This window comes from Herpailurus yagouaroundi, unplaced genomic scaffold (genome assembly GCF_014898765.1).
Source record: "Herpailurus yagouaroundi ecotype Mexico unplaced genomic scaffold, PumYag 163, whole genome shotgun sequence".
NCBI classification, from domain to species: Eukaryota; Metazoa; Chordata; class Mammalia; order Carnivora; family Felidae; genus Herpailurus; species Herpailurus yagouaroundi.
Genome location: NW_024412404.1, coordinates 61,159,818 through 61,175,984, shown reverse-complemented (window position 1 = coordinate 61,175,984; position 16,167 = coordinate 61,159,818). Strand labels below are relative to the sequence as shown.

The 16,167-nt window shown below is 51.9% G+C and overlaps 1 long non-coding RNA gene across 2 annotated transcripts in view; it reads left to right on the top strand.

Annotated features, from left to right (window-relative positions):
* Window positions 1-7,290, top strand: part of LOC121037361 (uncharacterized) — a 102,465-nt gene extending 95,175 nt beyond the window's left edge. For both annotated transcript variants that reach the window (XR_005793737.1, XR_005793739.1), the window contains exon 3: window positions 6,123-7,290. This is a non-coding gene — a long non-coding RNA (uncharacterized LOC121037361). The remainder of the gene's footprint in view (window positions 1-6,122) is intronic.
* The last annotated feature ends 8,877 nt before the right edge of the window (window positions 7,291-16,167 follow it).

The window sequence follows — 16,167 nt, the reverse complement described above, 5'->3', positions numbered from 1 at the left end:
AACCCTCGTGCACTGTCGGCGGGCCTGCAAACTAGCACAGCCGCCGTGGAAAACAGTGTGGAGACTCCTCCAAAACTTAAAAATAGAACTATCATACGAGCCAGCACTTCCACGGCTGTGCATTTACCCTAAAGAAAATGAAAACACTGATTCAAGAAGATCCATGCACGCCTTATATTTACCACAGGGTCTCAAGATGTGGAAGTGACCTAAGTGAGTGCTGACGGATAGATGAGTGGATAGAGACGTGGCGTATCTACGCAATGGAATATCACTCAGCCCCCAAGGAAGAGTGAAATCTTGCCAACACGGGTGGACCTAGAGGTATCGTGCTAGGTGCCGTAAGTCAGAGAGAGAGGGACAAATGGCGCATAATTTGACCTTCATGCGGAATCTGGAAAAACAAAACAAACGAGCAAGTGGACACAAACTCATAAGTACGGAGAACAAACCAGTGGCTGCTGGAAGGGAGGTGGGGGGGGTGGTAAAAGAGCTGACGAGGAGTAAGAGGTGCAAACTTCCGGAGCTGAAATCAACAACTCACGGGGTGCAAAGCACAGCGTGACAGGAATACAGTCAACCACCCTGCAGTAACCTTGCACGGTGATGGATGGTGACTACCCTTTCGTAGGGAGCGTTTCATAATGTATATAAGTGTCAAATCACCATGACCTACACCTGAAACGTATACAGTGCTGTATGTCAACCATACTCTAACTTCAAAAAAAAAATTAATTTCAAAAGGGAAGAGGCAATCGCGACCTTTGCCCGAGTTATTTGACCAAAACAAGGAGAGCGAAGGCCGTGTTGGAAGATGGTAGCAATTCACACCGTTTCTAAGGGGGGGGGGGGGTCATCCCGCCAGCATCGAGGAAGCTGACCCTCAGACCGCCAGTCAGCGAACCACCACCCAAAGAAACTTGACCTATGCTTTGCCCAAAAGATGCGCTACCGCTGCGGTCCCCTGGCCGGCCTGGGTCGTCCTCGGCCTCAGAACTCCGCCTTCTTGCTTTCGTTCATTTGTTCGCTCAACAGATATTTGGTAGTTTCCGTCCATGTGCCGGACAGCGGGGGATGGGACAGAGACATTCATGCCTGAACAGAACCCACGGGCTATGGGGGCTGCCGCTGGGGACTAAGGCCAAGTCGACAGGACCACAGAGAGAGCCCAATGCGGTGACGGGGAGGCAGGCGATGGGATAACAGGGGGCACCCACCCCCAACCCAAGGGGCCCAGAGGAAGCTCCCAGAAGGCCAGGTGTGTGAGCAGAGACGAGGAGATTGCATGCTGGTCAGGGAGGGGACGGCCTGGGGGGGGACTCAGGCCTGAGAAACAGGAGCGTTTTGACATCCTGGGAGAGTCGGATAGAGAGGACAGCTGCGATGAGACCGGAGTGGGGAGCAAGGCCTGGACCCGCTAAGGCTTTGGATTTTGTCCTTAGAACATACAGAACCAGGGGCGCCTGGGCGGCTCCGTCGGTTAAGCGTCCGACTTCGGCTCAGGTCATGCTCTCATGGTTCGTGAGTTCGAGCCCCGCGTCGGGCTCTGTGCTGACAGCTCAGAGCCTGGAGCCCGTTTCCGATTCTGTGTCTCCCTCTCTCTCTCTGCCCCTCGCCTGCTTGCTCTCTCTCCAAATAAAAACAGTAAAAATTGTTAAACAAAAAAAACATATGGGACCAGCTAAGGGCTTGAAGATGCTAGATAACAGAACCAGATTCACATTCTGTCAACGTTGTTTAGACCAGGGGTCAGCAAACTTGTTCTATGAAGGACCAGAGGGTAACCCTTTTAGGCTTTATGGGCCAAGAGGCAACATCGCGGCTACCACACAAGGACATATATAACAAGAGAAGAAACAAATTTCCACATAAACGTTTTATTGATGAATGTTTGGTATATGTTTGTGGCGCAGGTCTACTAAGAAGAAGGATTCTTTGGGGGAGGACAGCACTTTGCTTAATTGCGGTTCAAATCCCTATCATGTCGATTGCATATGTTCATCTGTAAAAACCATTCTCAGCTCACACAAGAACAGGCAGTGGGCCCAGGGTTACAGACGGGACAGTGAAAGATGTGAGAAAGTCCTAGACCCTCTAAGGGAGAAGAAGCCTGCAATCCTAGGACAGCCAGACTCAGCCCGAGGAGGTGTCCAGGAAGGCTTCTCGGAGGAGGCAAGATTCAAGCCGAGGTTCAAGATCAGTGAGGGCAGCGCAAGGTGCAGTCGGGGGCGTGGGGCAGGAGGGACAGTCTGCATCCAGGTGCAGCGTAAGTCGGGGGTTGCGGTCGGAGAGCCAGGGTGTCATGAAGAAGGGACTGGTTCTACAGAGTTCACAGAGCAGGACAGGGACCCAGGGTCCCCCTGAAGGCTGAAAAGCCTACCACCCTACTGTAAGCAGGGAAAAGGTCTGCTCAGACAGGCATCTTGGAAAGATCTCTGGGGCTCCAGGATTGAGAAGGAACCTGAGGGGGCCGGGCCGGGGTGCGGGAAAGGCCGTGCCCCACTCCAGGTGAGTGGCGAGAGCCTTGATGACGGCAGGGACCTCAGGGCCACAGAGGAGGTACGTGCACCCGAGGAAGAGGACGGCAGTCTCCAGTCTCCGGCAGAGGGACTGGGGCTCAGGAGACACCAGCTCAGGGGGGCCCGGGAGACACCCGGCCATGCAGGGCTGAACCTCAGACGAGAGAACTGGACAAGAGACACGCAGCTGGGGGCCTTCAGCAGAGGGAAACCAGCGACCCCCCAGGAAAGGCACAGGGACCGAGGAAGCAGAGCTGGCCCTCAGAGAACAGGAGAAATCAGGGAAGCGAGGTCCGGGAAAGAGAAGTTTGCCTGAGGAAGGAGCAGCCAGCAGGGGGCCCAGGCCCCACAAACAAAGGAGGTGTCCATGGTGCCCAGCTCCCCGAAGACCGTGCCAGAGGGTGGCCAGGGCTGTGTCCAGTCGGGGAGAGGACACAGAATCACAACAGGGGGCAGACAACTATTTCCAGAAGCTTGCCTTTGAAAGGGAATTAAGATCCTGTTGGATGTGGAAGGGCGGGTGTGAGCAGTGATGATAAGCCAGGAAAGAAGGAAGAAACACCATGAAATGTGTACCACACTAGGACGTTAGACCCTCATCTTACACCAGAGGATCCCAGGGTGACCCACACCCTCCGCCCGAGAAGACTGGTGTCTCCTCGCAAAGTAGTACGTCCGCCTCCCCACCCCCCCCCCCACCTTTTCCTTGTTTGAGACGGAGTAAATCTTAACACATACAATGCTCTTCTTTTCGCTTTGGCCGCCAGGAAGCTCAGCGCTAAGTCTGTGGGCCAAAGTAACAGCTATATGGAAGAATGAGGCTTGCACATCAGATCTCTCCCCCTTAAACTGATCACACCCTTCGCCTGTATTCTCTGTGGTCCCCAATTCCGTTGTGTATTTTTGAATTTGTGACCACGTTCCATCGCTTTCTCCCAGCAGGCTGCTGCAGACGTTTTGTGGAATGAGGCAATGTGCCCGTGAGCGACTTTGTTCCCAACAGCACCCTTCCCTGGAAAACCTCGGGGGCTGGGGAGTGTGCCGAGACCCGAGCTTTGCAGGCCACTGCAAGGTGCACCGGGGGCGGAGCTGTGTAATCCCGGCTGGCGTCCCCACGACCCTCCCGCTGTCCGAGCAGAGCTGCTGTGTCACCACCGCTTACACGTTGCTGAGCAAAAAGAGGGGAAAAGGCAGCGCGATTTCTAACTAATCTTCAATAAGTCAGATATAGGGTGTTTTTTTTCCCCCACCTCTGGGAAGATTGTCAAATGAAACAATGTGGCTTTGAGCTTCTGACAGATGCTAATGAATTGTTGTTTACATTTTTGATTTACTGCCTAAACAAAGATAAGACATGCTCTTGAAAACACATTGAATGCACAATCCAAACACATCCATTAAATCTGTCACAATAAACATGACAGCTTTCTTCTAACCTAACAACTGGCATGCCTCATTTGCATATTAATGAGAAAACTGGGATCAGCCTGCACAAATTACTTATATCTCATGAAGGGGCTGCTCCTGATGACAGCAAAGCACTTGGGGTGTAAATACACCAAGTTAATACCTTTGCCGTTTTGATGCCTTTTCCGGCTCTTCGCTTGGGCAGGCCTGCAGGCCCAGCTTGGTTACCTCTGCCGGCCCTCCGGTCCAGGGACCCGCGATGAGCGTCAGTGTGAACTCAGAAAGAGCTGGATCCACTTATAATTCTCTCAGCGCTCCACGGATACTTACTGAGCAACTACTATGGGCCGGTCAGTACGGTGAAACCTTGGTTTGCGAGCATAATTCATTCCAGAAACATGCTTGTGATCCAAAGCACCCGTATGTGCAAGCGAGTTTCAAGAACCATCGGCTCACTAGCGATCATGTGATGTTCAGCGTCGCGTCCTACTCGTGTTGCAAGACCTCGCTCGTTCGTCAAGTTAAAACGTATTAGAAATGTTTGCTTGTCTTGTGGACACTCGCAGAACGAGTTCCTCGCAGCCCAAGGTTTTGCTGCATACTAGATATTTATTGAGCCTCGACTAGGTATGAGGAACTTTCACGTACATCAACACATTCACACCTCACTGGAAGCCTTCAAACAGGGTTGACCGAAGCAAAGGTGTACGTGCCCCCCACTGCCCTTCCTCACCTGCAGCAGACATGACTAATCAACACCAGACCCCTCCCGTGGACCCTGCGATAAAACTCACAGTCCTTCCAGCGCAAGAATCCAGGAGGCTGCCGCCATCCACAGCGGTCTACACAGGCAATGAAACCCTCTGGGACCAGCCTTAGATTAGTTACGACTGCTGCCTTTAGAGAAGTGAGGAGCGACTAACTCAGAGAGGTCAGGGGCCTGCCCAGGTCAACCAGTTGGTAAGAAAAGTCGAGATTCAAGCCTGGATCCTCCTGCTACCAGCCAAGTCCTCCCTTCCCTGATGTTTCTTGGCTCCCGGGAGCACCTCAGACTCCCACTGTCCACACGGCTCCACCTGGCCCACGCTCTCGGGTAGAAATTCCGTTGGTTATGACTTATCGGCTACAAGATAACTCAAATTTAAGCGGCCGGGAAAGGAAGTCCTTCTAGGAAGGGGAGTCCAGGTGCCAACATGACGCCCCAGGGATTTCTCCAGCATCACCACTGCTGAAAATCTGCGGGGAGGTCTGCCCTCCATGCACACCACAGACAAGACATCAGAATCGGCGAACGACAAGATGGCAGGTTACAAGGTGGAGAGGACCAAAGGCATTTCACAAGAAAAGGGATTCTCTGGGACTGCTGCCCCTGGGCATTTTAGTCCAGATTATTCTATCCATCTCATTTCACCAAGGGAAAAAATATTGTATTCCAATTAAACTAAGATGCAAATGGAAACATATCTGGTCCTGTTTCTCTTCCCCTTCATTAATTCTCCTTAACCGCCGTTTCTTGAGGTTTGTGTGCTAGATGCCGGGCTGGGTGTAACACGTTCTGTAGGAGGATCCCAAGACGGACCCCAGTGTCGCCGGCCTCCTGGTTTTCACACTTATTAAAAAAAAAGTTTATTTGTTTTTGAGAGACAGAGCACAGAAAGGGGAGGGTCAGGGGGGCGCAGAGGATCTGAAGCGGGCTCCACATTGACAGTGCAGAGCCCGACGTGGGGCTCGAACTCACAAACCGCGAGATCATGACCTGGGCCGAAGTTGGACGCTCAACCGACTGAGATGCCCAGGCGCCCCCCGGTTTTCACACTTTTTTTTTAAATTTTTTTAATGTTTATTTATTTTTGAGAGAGAGAGAGCATGAGTTGGGGAGGGTCAGAGAGAGGGAGACACAGAATCAGAAGCAGGCTCTGGGCTCTGGGCTGTCAGCGCAGAGCCCGACGCGGGGCTCGAACTCACAAACCAAGAGATCATGACCTGAGCCGAAGTCGGACGCTCAACCAACGGAGCCACCCAGGCACCCCCGGTTTTCACACTCTTATGTAATAATCCCTTCCCCTTGAGCATAGGCTAGGCTCGAAAGCTTGCTTCTAACAAATAGGATATGGCAGGGGAGATGAAACATCACGTCCAATATGAGGTCATAAAGACTGTAGCTTCCATGTTGGGCTCTCTCTCTCTCTCTCTCAGTTGCTCACTCTGGGGCAACCGTGTCATGAGACAGCCCAGTGGAGAAGTCTACATTGTGGGGAACTCCCTCCAGGCAGCCTGGAGCCAACAACCAGCCAGGAATTGAGCCCTCATTCCATCAGCTCCTACCAACAGCCAGGGAGTGAGCCGACATTGAGCTGAGCCGTGCGTCCCCCTCAGGTGAGTCCTCAGATGAAACCACAGCCCTGGCAACAGCTCAGCTCAGCCACACCTGGGTCCCTGACTCACAGAAACAGGGAGATCATAAATGTTTGTTGTGCTCAGTTGCCAAATCGGGGGGTCGTTTATTCGGCAGTAATAAATAACTAATACATGTTAGGTGGAACCACATGAAATTATGGCTTAGTGAGTTCAAAAAATAGTTAAATACCAACAGTTTTCTATAGGTCAAACTAAATGCTTTATTCTACCCATTGCATGTAACATCTTGCAAACTGCAAAGTGCTATTGAAACTCACTCCAAAAAATGTGGAAATGGGCCCTGAGGGGCTAAGTGATTTCCCAGAAGTTACAGTCTGCATGCGTTGGAGTCAGGACGCAAACCCACGACATCAAGACCCATCCTCCTAAGTGCGGCGTGCCCCCTGTGTGCCAGGAATCATGGTCGGCACCAGGGGACAAATGAAAGGGCCACCGCCATTGCCATCAAGAAGACAGAAGGGCTGCCCAACAGGCTTTAAACAAAGAGAAAGCCGGAACCACTGGAGCAGAGTTGATCTGGGGATCCCCGCAACACCCCCACGGACCAAAGGGTAAGCATGAAACACACAGACACCTGAATGTAATTATCTTGAAGCGATCAGACCTCTGGTATCTCTTCGAGGAGGCTGATCCTGCCTCCATCCCTCCGGTCTATCAGTCACTCTCTCACAATTATTTGCCTTTTCTAATCAGCAGGCAGGCTTCTGAAGCCCGTTCTTGAACACATTTATCATCTCCAATACTATGTGCAGGGAATCAATTTTATTTTCCCTTGCTGAGCCTACCAGCATCTCGTTTGTAATTAGAGAAGTACGCGTGAGGAAAAGGATTTGTTGTTGCTAAATTAGGTCAAATGTGCTCTTCCTCGGAGTGTCTGGCACGTTTGCGATGTGCCCTGCGTTGCTGGCTGTGGGCGGGCTCAGGCTGCGTCACCTTCCTTCCCTAAATCAATAGCCATCATTATTTTTCCCATCGAAGTCACTTCCGGAATTGTCTTCACGGCCCCCAGGCTGTCCGAGGGATCCACCGATGGGGGGAGATTGTTCCCAGTCCACTAGGGCTAGATCTGACATTGATCTTGCCAAATCCTAGTAGAAACTCTGCTACTGGGAACAGTGCCACTTGTGATGCCCCACCTGTGTCCAAGTGGTCACTTCCTTGGGGACCACGAGGGCTCTTCTAATCACAGTTGGGAAGCAGAGAGGAAGTTTCATCGCCTTGAACCCTTGGTGGCATGAGAACTGTGCTTTGCCTTGAGAGGAACTTTCAAGAACTGCTCTGTTGGGGGGAGGGGTTGGCCCACAATGTGACCCAATCTGGGATCTCACTGCCCTCTTTGGCACCCTCTTACTTCCCCATACAGAGTAGACAGCTGGGCTCGGGAACCACACCTCTCATGGGCTCTTTATCTGGGGAGTTTGCCAGAAAGAGAAAATGGGAAACACGTCCTCAGACATCACAAGAGAGGATGATCCAGCAGCAGCCCCCCCCCCCAACCAACCCCGTTTTCACATTAAAGGCATACCTGACAGCTTGCCCCACAGAGAAACCTCATAAAAATTAAGATATTCTAGATATTCTTAGGAAAATGATATATTGAAGAACGACTCCCCGAGCTGATAATGGTAGTGCATTTGAAAAATAGACCAGAGCACCGTGTTTAAAAGCCTAAAGTCATAAAAGGTATTATGAATGGATGGATTGGGAACCTCTACAAGCAGACTTCATTGATGTCACCGTAAACGATGAAATGCTGTCACTCTTTTTTATATATGACAAGAGGATATGCCGCTGCATCCAGATCTCATTGTAGAAACTGTCACACTCACTGAAATGGCATCACATAAGCTATTTATGACGATATGCGGGAAAATACGAGGTTAAGAGATCTTTATCTGCCGTCTATGGAAATGTGCTTCCACACTGAGGCGGGTACAGGAAATAACCTTCAGGATTAACCCACGACATTGGGAGAACAGAAAAGGGAGATTAACCATCGGAGACACAGCTGCATCCAAATTACGTTTCGGGGCGTCCGGGTGGCTCAGTCGGTTGAGCGTCCGACTCGATCTTAGCTCAGGTCTTGATCCCAGGGGCATGGGATCGAGCCCCACCTCAGGCCCTGTGCTGACAGCACAGAGCCTGCTTGGAAGTCTCCCTCTCCCTCTCTCTCTCGGCCCCTTCCCCCCTCAAAATAAATAAATAAACTTTAAAAAATAGATCATGTCTCTGCTCACTCTGATGCCTGGGCCTCGTGGACACAAACGTTTTTCTAGCGTTCTCTCTGCGTCAGCCTCTTGAAATTCCACAACAGTGTCGGCATGACAGGCTCACAACAAAAAGTTCATCCTCCCCCTTACAGAAAGTGGAGAGGCTTCTGGAAACAGCTACCCAGTTGGGAGCCACATCTCCTGGCCACCCTCACCGCAGGCATGGCCACAGGACTGGCTGCCACCAGTGAGATATGAGTGGAGGTGTGTGGGAGTCACTTCCAGGTCACAGTGTTCTAGAAGCAGCTGTGTTTCTCCCACAGTCTCTCTGCCCTTTCGATGCCTGGAGGCAGAGGACTCCAGGCTCTAAAAGACAGTCAAGTCACAACATCAAGGAACTCTGAGCCCTGGATCAGGAGAAATGGAGAAATGACCCCATGGAGAAATGGCCCCAGCCAACCTTGGACCACCCACATCACACTTTACATAAATGGGAAATGAACTTGTATTTCGCTGTGAAGCCAAATGAAATGTAGAGGTCTGTTTGTGACGGCAGCTAGCATTACCCTTACGAATACAATTTAGGAACAGTCTTATTCATCCATTCAATGCCTGGGGAGAGCTCTGGTGTAGCAGCCACCAATCGGCATGGAGTTCAGACCTGCTTCTGCCACTGACCGGTTTGGTAACATGAGGTACCTGGGGAAAATCGCTTACTTTCTCTCAGCCACCATATACTTTTTTTGTAAAGTGAAGATTTAAAAAATCCTGACCCTTGGGGCGCCTGGGTGGCTCAGTGGGTTGAGCGTCCGACTTCAGCTCAGGTCGCGGTCTCACGGCTCATGAGTTTGAACCCCGTATCAGGCTTGTTACTGTCAGAGCAGAACCCGCTTCAGATCCTCTGTCCCCCTCTCTCTCTGTCCTTCCCCTGCTTGCCCTCCCTCTCTCGTCCATCAACAGGCACATGGATAAATGAAACACGGTATCTTTTCATACAGTGGAATATTGTGCAGCCTTAAAAAGGGAGGAAATTCTGAACCATACTACATCGCGAATAAACCTTGAGGACGTCCGTGCTAAGTGAGATAAACCAGGTACAGGGGGACAAGTATTGTATGATTCCACTTCTACGAGGCCCCCCGAGGAGTCAGATTCATAGAGACAGAGAGCGGAATGGTGTTTGCCAGAGGCTGGGGACCAGAAACACGGAGTTACTATTTAGGGAGTACAGAGTTTTGTTTGGGGGGACAAAGAGAGGTCTGGAAATGGATGGCAGTGGTGGTTGACACAACAATGTGAATGTATTTGATGCCATTGAACTACCCGTGCTCAAAGAGAGTCCAAAATGTTAAATCTTATGTGTATTTTAGCACAATTGTTTTTTATCTTGAACTTACGGGGTGAATGGGAATACGAAATCAAAGACTATATGTAAAGTGCTTGCCATAAAGTGTGTGGCATAATTAATGCTCTTGATGGTGGTAATTATTGTATGCATTAAGTGCCTGCTGCCTGCCTGGCACTGTGCTAAATTCTGGGGCTACAACAGTGAAGAAGGCCAGACCGGGCCAGTAAACAGAGCTATGAAAGAGACAAATACTAGTGAAGGACAGGAAGCACAGAGTAAGGTCCCCAACTCAGCCTGCCTGTCTGGGAAGCCTTCCTGCTGAGGCCTCCTCATGCATTTGCCTGGGAGCATTCGGGGGGGACAGCAAGAGGCTTGCTGAAGGGCCCCCAGTTTGGTTTCAGATGTGCACCTGGCACCCGTTGAGGCAGAGGAGCCCCAAGCATCCTTCTCCAGGTGTCGCCAGCCCCGGCCCAGCACCAAGGACACAGCGGGCTCTCTGAAGCGTTTATCTCAGTTCTCAGGTCCAAGGTATTCCTCAAAAGCAAGATTTCTATTTTGCAAGTTCTAGCCTTGGAAAGCCAGGTAGACAAAGACGCATGGCATCCATTGCAAACAACCTTCCTAATTCAGAACTCAGAATCCCCTGGGAGGAGAGGGAAGTGCCACTGGAAGGCCTGTCCCCCCCCCCCCCCCCCCCCCCGGCTGCCCGGCCCTGGGGGGGTCGCAGGGGGGGGGGCGGCAATAATTTTTCGTAGGAAAATGCTTCCACGGCATGCTGGCGGGCTGGGCGCGGTGTGTAGGTTGGACCGGGACCGAGAGGCAGGGAAGAAAGGCTCCCCTGGGGTCTGTGCCTGTCTGGCACCCTCACGTCGCCAGTGACCCCTGAGGGTGCACCTGCGCGAGTCCCCAGGGCTCCTTGCGGGGGAGGGGGGGGGGAGGGACGCAGCAGTCCTACCGGGCCCAGGCCGGGAGGATGCAGAGGACCTCCTGCCACAGGGGGCGCTGTCCTCGCGGGAATGCGAGCCGCCCCCCACCCGCCCCCAGCTCGCCCGAGACTCAGAGATGCTTCCACGGCGCGTTACCTGAGCCCGGGAGCTCTCCCGCTTGCCCACGGCTGCTTAGATCGTGTTTGCGTAACTTCCCAATCCTGTGTCTCCACCGCTGGGAACCAGCTCAGGGCGCATGGAGCTAGAAAGCATCGCAATGACTGTTAAATATTCTCATTTGTGGGCCAACCAGTCACCCGGCTCTTCCTGGGGTTGAGCGGTTTCAGTGCTAAAGCCAGGCCAGCGCCGGGCAAACTGGGCCCGCGGGTCACCCTGGATGACGCCCACCTGCCGGGGCTTCTGGAAACCGGGGGAGCCTCTGGCCCCTCCTGCCATCCCTCAGGCTGCTGAGGGCACTCAATCCGCTGCCCCCGTCTGAGCCCCCTCCCTCCCAGGGACCCTCAAGGACCAAGGCCTCTGCAAAACCAGAGCTTCCCGAGTGCCGGCTGGGGTGCTGGGGGACCTTTGCAGGTGGGATCGTCCCTCAGCAGGAACGCCTACCCAGAAACATTCAAATCCACAGCGGTGGGTGCTGCTTACTGACATTTTGGGGCACGCGCCACTGGCCTCTGCACAACCAGTGAGTGGTTTGGCTTTTTGTTTGTTTGTTCTTTTCCCTGGTGGTGCACTATTTGCAATTTGATAGCGAAACAGAAGAGGTTGTGGGCAGAAGCTTCTAGAAAAGAGGGTGCTTTCTGCCTTCGTGTCCTACCATCCCCCATTAGGTCCTGTTGGTTGTGCTGTAAGGGAAACCGTTCGTTTCACGTTCTCTTCGGGGTTCTTAAAGAAGCCCCCCTAACCACAGCCCCAGTAACAACTGGCTGGGCCTCCATCCGCTGACCAGGGAGCCCGCCTCTCGGGACTGGGAGACAACCGGTTTTGAGGGCAGATGCAGTCGGCAAGGGACAGGAAATGAGTGTGGGTTCCCTGCTGGAAAGCTTCCTTCGCAGGCGAATAGAGCTACATTCCCCCACTTTCAACGATCTCTTTCCCTTGCTTTCTCTTTCTGTCAATACGCTATTATCTTCAGTGACTCCTGCCCTCCCAAGAAAAATGAGGCAGGAAATAGACAATATAATGGGAAATATGGCAAATGCACATTTCCTGTCAACAATATGCCTTACTAATAGATCGTCAGATGAGTATTTTATTAGAACAACGATTGTGACAGCTACAATATTTCCAGAGACACACTAGGGCGGGCCCGAGTCAAAGGAACGTGGAGGGGCTTTGCCAAGAAACAGCGTGGGCTGGGGGCTTCGCTGTGTATCTGGGAGCCAGAAACCTACCCCATTCAGTCTTAGATCTGGCTCTGATCGCTGTGTGGCCGTGAGCGTGGACGCAGACACTCTGTCTCCTCCCTTTCTCCCTCTCCGGTCTGAGGTCGATGACCCTCCTGAGGCCTGGCGTTGGGGGCGCTCAGGCAGATGACCCTGGAGATGCTGAGGGGTCCAGAGGCAGCCGGGAGGGGTTGTCTCCTGCAGCCCGGCTGTTCTTTCTGGCTCTGACTGCTGGTCGCAGGGTGGCTGAGCTCCGCCTCAACCAGACAGGTCCCCTGCCACGGTCCCGCTGAGCCGGGGCTCCACGCCCAGAGCCATCTCAGCCTGCCCGCAGCCCACGCAGAGGGATCCCAGCCAGGAGCACAGATGTCTTCCAGTGTGGTGGGAGGGGGACATAAAGGGCAAAGACTCTATGAAAATGCCTCAGTTTGTGTGTGCTTCCTTTTCCATCCTTGGAGCACCCCGAGTGCCTAAGAAAAGCAGCTGGCCTTGTCCCCGTCTGATGAAGGAGACCGCAGAGGCACGATGTTGAGAGACCCACTCAGTCACAGAGCTCAATTTCGGGAACTGGGCCCTTGTGGAAGTACTTACTGCGGTTCAAAATATCACTCGTGTGGTTTCTCATGAATGCCCCACCCCCGTCACCCCTCGCGGGACCGTGCATTCCGTGAGGACAGGAGCCGGCTGTGTTTGTCACTTTTCCCAGCGCCGATGGCAGCACCTGGCACCTACTAAGTGCTCAATAAACATTTATTGAATGAATGAATGAATGAATGAATGAATGAATGAACAAACGAACGAATGAACGAATCTATGAATCATCTAATTGAGCAACTACCCTGCTGTGGTTGTAGCTGAGAGCAGAGAGTCTCCTATCATCTCACAGAAGGGACAGAAATCTACCATGGGTCCCCAACCTTAACACTCGGTGCCATTTCCTTCCACCTCCCCAGAGGCAGAGCAGGCCTCTTTCTCCAGCTCGGGGGAGGATCATATACCCAGAAGTCCGTGATCTCTGTGTTTTCTTGCCTCTGGAATTAATGAGCTGGAAGGTCCTTTTCCCAGGGAGAGGTGGAAGATGGGGGGGACAGAGCAGGGGCTCCCTTTCTGCGGGATTTCGAAGAATGGGCAAAGGAAAATGACCATGCCCAGGATTCAGAACCGCGAATTGAAATGAAGACTTCGTCTCATGAGTCCAGAGCCAAGAGGAGAGCAAAGGGCAGAGAACTATTCGAGTCCGTGGGGATCTTAATTTTCCTAATAGCAAATTTATTTAAAAGGCTTCATCATAAAGTGAGGATTGCCTATGCATGTTCAATTTCGAACTTCATCAGATTCTGAGGCGATAAAGCCGTCTCCATCAGGTTAGCCGAAATATAAAAATGAAAGAGGGAAGGGGAGGGGGGAGACGGTTTGAGGGTTTAAAAAAAAAAGGCAGAAGTTTAATCTCCAGAGTGGTGACTATAAATAGACCCCCAAAATCAGTGAGAAATAAAAATCGATAGTTAAGCAAAAACAAGAGTAAGTTCCTCAAGAACAAAAAGGTTGTGTGCTGCAATCAACTACTCAATTTATGGAACCATTTCCACGAGTAAATGGAATGACGAGAATTGAGTTCCTGCCAAGGGCTCCTTGCCCCTTACTGGCCACTCGTAAGGCAGCCCCTGTCCCATGCCCCCCCCCCCACCCCCGTCTGCATCCTTCTCAGACATGGGGAGCCAAAGCCCTTAGGGCTGGTTTCAAAGAAAGCCAATCCAATTTCTTCAACTAGTTAACGAGGTCCTACGACATCCAAAGACGGACTAGGCGTTTAGGGCCCCCAAAAGTGAGCTTAAAAAAAAAAAAGATAGTATATGTCCTTTAGGGGTTTACACTGATAAAAAAAAATGGACACAAGTTCCCCCAAAACTGTAAATCATGACAGGAGAATCTCCCCATGAGAGATATACAAAGCTCTGTGCTTTCTTTTGAGGTGGAAGCAGTGTAATCTTAATCATGAAGGCGATACACCTCCAAAGCCAGACAAACAGAGACCATAAAGAAGAAATTTTTAAATAATCTGTAAACTACCAACTAGAAATAACCACTGTGCACCTTTTAGCCTAGTTCCTTCCGGGCTTTGTGCCTATGTAAAAATATTTATGTTTTTTAAGTTTCCCGCGTTGTTCAGATATTACGCCCCAAGCCAGTTCCCGTGCCGTTGGACGCTCTCTGCAAACGCAGTTGGTATGTGGTTGCGTGTTTCATCGCGGGAACGTGCTGTGATATATTGAGCCGTGACACTGTTAACGAACACGATTCGAGATTCCAGACTGTTTCCGTTCAGGGAACACGCGAGTAACACTGCAGCACATCTTCTTACGCAGGAGTCTCTGACGGCATTTCCGATGTTTTCCATAAAATAGACTCTTACAAGTGGACTTACCGGGTTTGCCGAGAGAATTCTAAAATCTCCTGATGCATGTGCCGAACTGGATTCCTGAGTGATTGTATCACTTTAGACTGTACAGGCAAGAGACGGTCTGCTTGCTGCCCGCTGGCCAAGTTTGGGTGCCATCGTGATCTTAGAATCCTGTACCGTGGAAGTTTTAAAGTAGAAGGGGTTCTTCCCGATTGGTTTGATCAGGAGTTTTCCTGGAGAAAGTAGGGTTCGAGGTAGGAGGGTACTGTGGTGGAGACGCGTGGTGTGGAAACGGCGATGTGGCTGGGAGACCCTCTGAGCAAAGGGTCAAGGGCGGCAATGATGCTCATGTTCAGAGAATGATGGGTGTCCTGTGGGGTGTGTGACAAAGGGGTACGAGATGGACAGGATAAACAAGAAGGGCCTTTAAAAAGGGCCGTGGTGGGGCGCCTGGGTGGCTCAGTTGAGCACCCAACTCTTGATTTCGGCTCAGGTCACGATCCCAGGATCGTGGGATCAAGCCCCTCGTCAGGCTCCACATTAAGCATAGAGCCTGCTTGGGATGCTCTCTCCCTCCCTCTCTCTCTCTCTCCTGCCCCTCTACCCGACTCGTGTGTTCTCTCTCTCTCTCTCTCTCTTAGATTAAAAAAAAAATTTTTTTTTAAATATTCTTTAAAAAAAAAAACCGGCCGTTGTAAGTGGGCAACTCTTTGTGGCTCACTCACAAATAATGGGGAGGCACGGAAGCCTGTCAGGGGCCACGCTGTGAGCGGTGCTTCATCCAGGAAGCTTCGTCCAGCCCGATGCGCTGGAAGGACCGGAGCGGAGGGGAGCCGACTGCATGGAGATCAGTCCTGAGCAGCTGCGTGGTCCAGGGAGGAGGCGATGACAACCGCGTCTTTGGGGACGGATAGAGACCAGGAGCATTAGTGTTCATGCGTGCGGACGTAGTGGTAGGTCGATGTGTGTGTGTGTTCTCTCTGTCACAGAGCTGTTAGCTCCCCAGGGTGAGGGACTGGGTCTCGCTCTGTTTTATAGAGTTCCTAGCACCGTGCACACAGGATGCATTCGATACACCCTCACCAAATCGAACATGATGGCTCCATCTGGTTTCAATCACTCAAGAAACACACAAGAACCACCAGATGAGCAGACATGTACCTGGACCTCTGAGGACACAGACACGGCCTCTGCCCCCAAGGAGCCTTCGGGGTGGCACCTTGAGGCCGGTAAATCTGCTTCTGGCTCCTTCCACCGTGGGCTCCACAGGCACAGGCAAGAGCAGAGAATTGGGGGAGTGATTTGGCTGGCCGGCCCCTTGTAATGGTGACTGCGGTCATCAACCATCAATACATTCTTTCTCTGGGTAAAAGCCATGGTCAGAGAGAGGCTATGACTCATGTGGAGGCTTTAGAGGAGAGGGGTGTTCGATATTTGTCGGCCAAAGGGGGCCACCAACTGTCCTAAACGCAGGCGACGTGCGAAGGGCCCTGAATTGTGGGGGTGATGGCAGAAAATGGAGGGCGGCTGGCACAGAG